Source organism: Crocodylus siamensis, chromosome 5, assembly GCF_052110815.1.
Source record: "Crocodylus siamensis isolate JL-2025a chromosome 5, ASM5211081v1, whole genome shotgun sequence".
NCBI classification, from domain to species: Eukaryota; Metazoa; Chordata; order Crocodylia; family Crocodylidae; genus Crocodylus; species Crocodylus siamensis.
Genome location: NC_143399.1, coordinates 117,385,499 through 117,394,451, shown reverse-complemented (window position 1 = coordinate 117,394,451; position 8,953 = coordinate 117,385,499).

Genomic DNA, 8,953 nt, shown 5'->3' with positions numbered 1-8,953 from the left:
AGTCAAGAACTGAAGGACAGCTGTTTCTGATGAAGAGGGAGTGATGGATTCTGAAAAAAACCCCTCTCAATTATATATGTAAGAAAGACTGACTAAAAGAGACTTGTTCTACCATCATGAAACAAGAGACTGATTTGAATGAAGAGCTAGTGTGGCAGATCTTAAAATGAATGAGTGACATTCTGGCTCACTGAAATTTGAAAGCAGGTAAATAAATATTATACTAACTGTCCTTCAATATCTGTATTTGTAATAAGAACAACTCATGTGCTTCTGCTTTTCACTATCAAAGAATAGAATTGCTATTTACTTTCAAAAACTCAAAATGACTATACTTACTTAAAACTTTTCCTTTTTTTTTTCCCTTTAAGTTCAACACATGAGTAAGCCTTAGCTGGATGTGAGGCCCTGGCACATGTTCATTTAAAGCTGCTGTGGGATCTGAGCTCCAGCCCCCAAAAGCATGCCTCCTCATGCACCAAGAAGTTGAAAGCTAGATGTCTGTAACCTGGCATGACCCAGTTTAGTCCTGGGGCCAGAGGTGATGAACAGTGGATTGTAGGCCCTGGACTGCATCTAGATAGGTTTGAGACTCCAGAGCAGTCCTGGGGCCAGGATTGACAATCAGCTTATTTTAGACACTGGCCCTGTGATCTCCCTAGACGTGCCCCATGTTCAGTTTAAGCCACCATACAAACCAGCCAGAAAAGTATTCCACATTATATGTGGAACATTTTGCCCTTAATGCTGAAACTAACACATAAATCATGGCATAAATGTAACACAAACAGAGATTCATAGATGCTAGGGTCGGAAGGGCCCTCAACAGATCATCAAGTCTGACCCCCGGCCTAGGCAGCAAAGAATGACCCCAGCCAGATGCCTATCCAGCCTTCTCTTAAAGACTTCCAAGGTAGGGGAGAGCACGACATCCCTTGGAAGCCCATTCCAAGTTTTTGCTGCCCTTGCCATGAAGAAGTTTTTCCTGATATCTAGCCTAAATCTGCTCTCTGTCAGTTTATGACTATTGTTCCTTGTTACCCCAAGAGGTGCCTTGGTGAACAGAACATCTCTGAACCCTTGCTGCGTCCCCCTAATGAATTTGTAGCTGGCCACAAGATCACCTCTCAACCTTCTTTTGCAGAGGCTGAAGAGGTCCAGGTCCCTCAGTCTCTCCTTATAGGGCTTGTCCCGTAAGCCCCTAACCATATGAGTGGCCCTCCTGTGGACCTTCTCGAGTCTATCAGCATCCTTCTTGAAGTATGACACCCAACACTGCACTTCAACTGCGGTCTGACCTATGCTGCATAGAAGGGAAGCATCACCTCCTTGGATCTATTTGTCATGCATCTACTGATGCATGATAAAGTGCGGTTAGCTTTGCTGATGATTTTGTCACACTGACAACTTACATTCATCTTGGAGTCCACTATGACTCCGGGATCCCCTTCCGCTTCTGTGCTGTTGAGAGGCTTACTTCCTAGCCAGTAGGTGTGCTGGATATTTTTGCACCCTGGGTGCAGCACTCTGCACTTGTCCTTGTTGTACTGCATCCTGTTATGTACTACCCACTTTTCCAACCTATCCAGGTCTGCCTTCAATCATTCCCTACCCTCCAGAGTGTGCAGTTCACCCCACAATTTAGTATCAGCCGCAAACTTGGACAGAGTACACTTCATGCCCTCATCCAAGTCATTGATGAAGACACTGAAGAGTACAGGTCCAAGGGACCCCACTACTCACATCCTTCCAGGTCAATACTGACCCATCTACTACCACTCTCTGGGTGCAACCACTAAGCCAATTTGCCACCCACCAGACCATGTAACCAACTATGTCACAGCCTCTTAATTTATTTAGAACCATAGGATGAGATACCGTATCAAAGGCCCTGGTAAAGTCCAAGTAAATGACATCCACCTCTATTCCTGCATCTAAGCATTTGTGTTCCTGTCATAAAATGAAACCAGATTGGTCAGGCATGATCTACCTACTACAAATCCATGTTGGTTTCCCTGCTGCATTATTTTTCCTGCTGGACTCCCACAAATATGACCCTTCATAATCTTTTCAAAGACCTTTCCAAGGATGGAGGTGAGACTGACTGGCCTGTAATTACTCGGATCCTCCTTCCTCCTCTTCTTGAAAATAGGGACCACGCTGGCCCTTTTCCAGTCCTCCGGGACCTGACCTGAGCACCATGAGCACTCAAACAGCTGTGCCAGCGCTTCTGCTATGACACCGGCCAATTCTTTCAGTACCCTCACATGCAGCTCATCCAGGCCTGCTGTCTTGAACACATCCAGTCCATCCAAGTGACTCTGCACCAAGGCAGCGTCGACAGTTGGTGGGCTGGTGTCCCTCTGATGCCCGTCTAAGAACCCATTAGGAGACTTATCTTGAGCCCTGTTCAGGAACACTGAGGCAAAAAAACTCATTGAATAGCTCAACCTTGTCCCCAGTCTCTGTCACTAATTGCTCTTCCTTGTTCAGTAGGGGTCCTATGCTGCCCTGCACCTTCCTTTTACTCCCTACATACCTAAAAAAAGACTTTTTATTGTTTTTAATTTGCATTGTCAGCCTCCACTCTGTAGTTGCTTTGGCCTTTCTAACTGCCTCCCTGCAAGTGTAGGCCAAGTAGGTATACTCCTCTTTGGTAGGTTCCCCCTGCTTCCACTGCCTATATGCCTTCTTTTTTGCCCTTAGGCTCCCCTGGATCTCCCTGTTTAGCCAAGGAAGTTTTTTGGCTCCTTTCCCCATTTTCCCTCATACTGGGATAGTCTCTCTCTGTGCCCAAAGAATCACTTCGTTTAGGAACGATCACCCTTCCTGGACTCCCATCTCACCAATACTCTTCTCCTCCAGTGCGTCGTTGACTAGTCTCCTAAGCACACTGAAGTTAGCCTTCCTAAAGTCAAGTACTTCCACCCTACTAGTTATCTTACCCACCCTACGCTGTATGGTGAATTCGATTAATTGGTGGTCACTATCCCCAAGGTGACCACGAATCTGTAGCTCCCCTACCAGGTCCTCCCTGGTAGCCAGCACCAAGTCTAGTAAGGCATTCCCCCTAGTGGGACCATATACCTCCTGCATTAGGTGAAGGTCCTGCATGCACGTTAAGAACGTATGTGAATGGTTGGATTTGTCTGACTGCTCCTCCCAGCAAATGCCAGGGTAGTTTAAGTCTCTGCTGCCGCTTCTTCTGCCATCCCTGGTAACCTGTTCATTTCCCCTAACCCCCACAATATGTTACTGGGTACAGGTCTGTGCCTACTGTTGCAAAGACTCCCTGGGGCTGGAAGCTAGCACCGTTCTGCTGAGCCGCTACCCCACAAATATACTACTAAGTGTGGTGTTGCCTTGCATGCTTCCTATGGTTGGGCAGGAGCAGTGCAGGGCTGCGTATGCTGTGGCAAAGTTTTCCAGGGTTGGGTGCAAGACTGTCACCCCCTCAATAGTTGGCACCTGGGGCTGGTACCTTTCTCATTCTGCCCTAGATAAGCTACTACATGGAGAAGAAAGGCCCAGAGCCTAAAATGACAAGTGACTTATAACAGGTAGCCAGTGAATGAGTTGCAATCATCCATCTACTGCTTTCAGATAAATATATAATATTCGCCCAAAGCTTTATCTCAAGTTATTTACAATCAACTAATTTATTAAGATTTCTGACTAAATGATCCTTTAAAGGCCAGTGTTCCAACTTCACAAGTGTGACCTTTTAAATGTAGATTCAATTGTACCTTTTGAATAAGCATCAAATGTGATGGATGGAGTCATCTTAAATAACATTCTCCGAGTGAGCAGGCTTTTGGTGCATTAAAACAGTACCAATATATACAGTTAATAATTAACTGGTGTTAACATATGGCAGTTACTCTGGGCAACAAGATAAAGAAGTACTGAGTTTGCAGTAAGACGGTACAATGCCCAAATGCTTCAGGAACTAAGATTTAAAATGCATTCAGGTCAGAGGTGCTGGAAGAACGTAGCTTAATTAATCCTCCTGTCCCAGCATGATGTCTTCCTTTACAGAAGCAAAGCATTCTGGAACTGGTTTTCATTAGACCAGCATGACATCCTCCTACTATCCAGTTGATAGCAATTGCTGTGCGGGTGAAGATGACTTCATGTACTGTAGATGATTTTGACAAAAAACAATAACAACAATTACTAGAGTTGCTTTCTCTATAACATCTATATTGTGACCAATTTTGCTCTTCACGTGCATATGAATAATCCACTGATGTGTTACATTTTCCTGTCTATGCCTAGTCCACAGAGATGTGAGCCTCTTACATGCCAGATACCAAATATAAAAGTTTTTAACTCAAGTTGTCAAGATGCATGTTTTGAGCTCAGGAGGTCCTTAGTTCAATCTGTGATCCCTCCAAGAGGGGAGCCACTACACACACATTCACATTGTCATCATGGTATTTTGGGGACATATTAAAATGCCAGATCCTCAACTTGTGTGGACTGGGGAAGAACTGTTTGATTAAACTGTGCTATGCAGACCTATACCAGCTGGAGATAAGGCCCTGAAGGAAGTGTATTTACTTTGAACTTGGAACAGACATAGATATAATTTTCTAGGAGCCAATACAAGGACCCAATACAGTATGAACTATCAGATCTCTGTTATACTTCAAACTAAAGGACTCTTTCCAATCATTCCTAGATCAAAAATAAATCAGTGCTCACTAACATCTTGAGGAGAGTGCACTGAAATCAAAAGTTTTCACTACACATTAATCATTGTAAAATGTGTCCACTAATATTTAAGGGGTGTTTAGTGGAAAATGTGTCCACTAATATTTAACATAAATATATACCTAGGAAGCGATCTCAAAAGTTCCAAATTCAGCTGATGAGATCTGTTAAAGGAACCCACAAGTCCTATACGTCATGAATACTGTATCTGTTTCAAAAGATGAACAGAAGTTAAGCAATGGAATTGGTATGGGTGGCTATTTACATAAAGGTTTATTTACACCACTCTAACCCTTTAAAATTGAGTGTCCAAGACATCACCTACAGCAGGAACAAGCAGAAAATATATTACTTAAAGTTGGGAGAGACCAAAGCTGTTTTCTCAGTTTGCCTCACTAAATTTGAGAAGAATAATTGGATTACCTACATCCGTTTGGATAGGTACACACTAGCTGCTGACTTAACAACTCATGGATTTATTTGGACTGACTTTCCATGATTACAAGGGTTCTAAAACAAACACTGCAATGGTATCTCCAAATGAAAAGCTAAAAGGAAAAAAGCCCATCATACCTTTGCTTACATGTACAGACATGTGCACACGCACCAAACCATACGGTGTGACTTTGATATCCCTCATTCATCAAACCACTTTGTCTCTTCAATGATTTACACACAAATCAGAAAAAACACAAGCTCAGTAGATGTGAAGTTTCCTGCTCAGAAACACTGAAGTTGTAAAGGAACAAACCTTGGCAGTAGGTAAGCAGAATTTAGCAACAGAAGAGAAATTTAAGGTTTGGGGTTGTGTTTACAGGATTTGAATGAAAACTGAGACTCTAAACCTGGTATCAGTTAGATCAGTGCAACACCAAATTAGGACAAATTAGAGGACAGAATTTCAACCATGTATCTTATTTCTTAAAAAACAAAACAACCTACCTAGCAGGATTTATTTAGCATAAATGAAAGTCTTCAGACCTACATTTGCTCTCCCTAACTCTGCCAGAGTGGGCCCCCAGCTGCCCCTGTCCTAAGTGGGCCGGAGTGCAGCTGCTTCAATTCATGTGGGCAGTGGCAGAGTGAGTCCGACCCTGGTGCAACTGGGAAGGAAGAGGGGAAGATGCCTGTGGCACCCCGCACGCCCTGGGCTGGAGCTCCTGTGCTGCACCAGGCAGCCTGGCTGCGCCTCCCCCAGGCAGCATCTCCTGGGGCTGCCTGGCCCATGTAAGCACAGGCACTGGCCCAGCCCCAGAACTTCTGGCTGCCCTCAAAGACTAGGGACAGACATTACACATAAACTGGGTTAAATGATCAGAAACTAGTTTAAACCTGTAACAGAACAGATGTTCGGTGCATATAAACCAGCTTGAAAATGGCTGAAACCGGTTTGAGATAAACCTGGTTCAATGTAGTATATCAGACTTAATTGATTTCAGTCAAACTGGTTTATGCAATGTCTGTCCCAGACCACTTGCTAGTTTAAGTTAAGCCAGACTCCCCCAACATCCCAGCAGGCTTTCTGGGCTGGGGGGGGGGAGGGTCTCTCTGCTCCAAAGCAGGGCTGGCCCCTCCCCTCCACTCCCTAGCTAGAGCTCTGCTGAGACTGCAGGCATCTGCCTGGCTTCCCTCTGCTGCCTCCCCTCCCTGTCCTCTCTGCCTTACACAGACAACTCTCAGCATTAGCTAGCAGACTACATGTTGGCTCTGGTCCATGCTGTGACAGATGGGACAAAGGCAGAATCAACAGGTAACTGGTAATATCCCTCTGTTGTTTTCTTAATGGGGTGATAAGCACTGAGTTAGGGATGATAAACACTGTTATCAATTCCCTGCTGGTCTGGTCAGAAGGTGGGGGCGGGAATTCCTCCCTAATCAGAGTGTCCTGCTAGGGCTTGGCCATGCCTCCTTCAGCTCAGCAAAGTCAGAGGGCTGCTCTAGTGCTCTCCAGCTTCTAGCCTGAGCCACTGCAGGTATGTGCCTGCATGCCTGGAATGTCTTTACAGTTACAAAGTGATTTAGCCTAGCTAGGTTAAACTAACCTGCAAAGACTGAATCACTTCAGGCTCAGGCTTTTTGAGTATCTATCCCTAGCCAAAGGGCCCTCTGCCCCCTTCTCCCACTGGAGGGGCAGACACCTCCTCTGTCCTGCTGCAGCCCTGGCTCCTGGACAGCTTCCCCCAGCATCACCCGTGCCTCTAATCACTCTCCCCCCGTTCCTGCCATCAGCACACAGCAAAATCCCAGACATTGGTTCCTATTTCAAACAACCATCCGGACAGAGATTGGAGGACTCAAAAGCAGGACATTTCCAGGAAAACCCAGACATATGGTAACCCTATTATAATCATAAAGTGAAATTTATTTTAAATGGACAAATAAAAACTTTCCAATTAATTAATTTCTAGATAATTTCACTTTCTGGTTTTCATGTTCTAAGCTAACAACGAAGTGTTTTAATTGCAGGAGTTAGGTCAAGAGCTTCTTTAAAACAACATTTTTTCAAAGAAATTAACTTTATGTATTTACTTTTAAAAATACAGCCAGATTATTTCTACTTTATTTGTGCATCTTCTTTTAGTCCAAAATAACCTGATTAAAGGCAGTATTAAATAGCAACAAATGCCATTCAATGTTATTAAGGAGGCAGAACCCAAGACCTATATTGGAAACTGCCCAACAGAATCACAAATATTAAATAATATGTACATTTAAAAACAGTAATATAAATCCAAAGGCAACAAGTTTAATGCAGCTAAGTAACCATTTTTGATAACTAAATGGATTCCATTACAAAAGACAACCCTACTGCCATGGAATAGCCTATTGTTACTTGGAAATATGGATCAACTAAGTCTAGGTCTTGACAGCAAAAACAATTGTTCTAACATAAAGATGGCTATCTCACTGTAAACTCCTAGTGGAGACAAAGCACTCGGTTTTTTACCTTGATGTGGCTTCCTGCAGTGAACCAGAGATGAAGAGCAGAGGGTTCATTTTGACTAGCTAGGTCATAGTAAAGCCTCTGTTTCTTGTCTACCATATCTTTACATCAAGATTATAGCACAGCTGAATCTTAAATAGGGGCTCTATACACGGCTGAATGGAAATAAGTGGAAAAACTCATATCTGCTTCAAAAGGCTATAAGGTTAGAATCTATGGTCCCATGGATAGTAGTTTAAGATAATATTTAAGCCATTTGTCAATGGGACACTACCCTACGATGTCAGCTGTATGGGAAGGGTAATATTTTTGGCATTCAGCTAATCCATAGGGGGGTATGATGGGAAGGACACAAGGAAGTGCAGGATGGGAAAAGCATCTGTAAGCCAAGTAATTCTGCAGCAGTGCTGTTGGAATTACATTTTAAAGTCAAGTGTCAGCACAGTTTACTACTTTACTTCCACTGGAGCACCCCCCCCCGCCATTAAAAGTGCCATTCACTTTATAGGACACAGCTGTTGCTGGGATCAGCGCGAACAGGCACAGGCTGGGTGAATGGGGTCAGTTGCACACTTTGGGGGGAACTCCTCCCCCCCAAAAAAACCCAAAACAAACAACCCAAACAAACCCCACCATCCAATTGAGAAAAGTAGTGCAGAAAGAGCTTCATTCTACAAGATGCATATTTTAACAGTTTTTAACACCCACAAGGAAGAAAAATGTCCAGTCCTGTGTTTTCAGTCCGAGTGCTAAACTTCCTCTTCTCTTACTTTCTTTTTCCTGAGAAGGGTGTCCAGGCTGGATTTTGATCTCACAGAAGTATAAAACAGACGTAACATGACAGAGCTACATTAGAAATAAAAGATGCGCAAGATCAGAATCAGATGCTCACTGGGTGCATCTACATGTGTGCTTAACTGTGCAGTAGACTAATCTGCTGTGGTGTAAAGTGTCACAGCCTACACATTTGATGGTATTAGACCACAGCAAATTGATTTTTGCTGTTGTCTATCTTAAAGAAGCAAAAATAACTGTGCCTAAATGCACATGTAAACCCTTACCCAAGTATACATTGTGCCTGGTCAGCTCAGGCAGCAGGGGCTCAGACCCCTGCCTGCCACCTAGTCACAGGTCTCCACACACTGGGCCCCAGCCAGCCCCTCTGCCACCTGCCACTGCCTCCCTGACCCTAAGGCTGACTCCTTTACCCCCAGCTCCCCTCCCCACCAAGCCCCCTGGCAGCCTGGAACTGCTCCACCCTGGCTCAAACTGCTACACGTGTCCTGGATCACA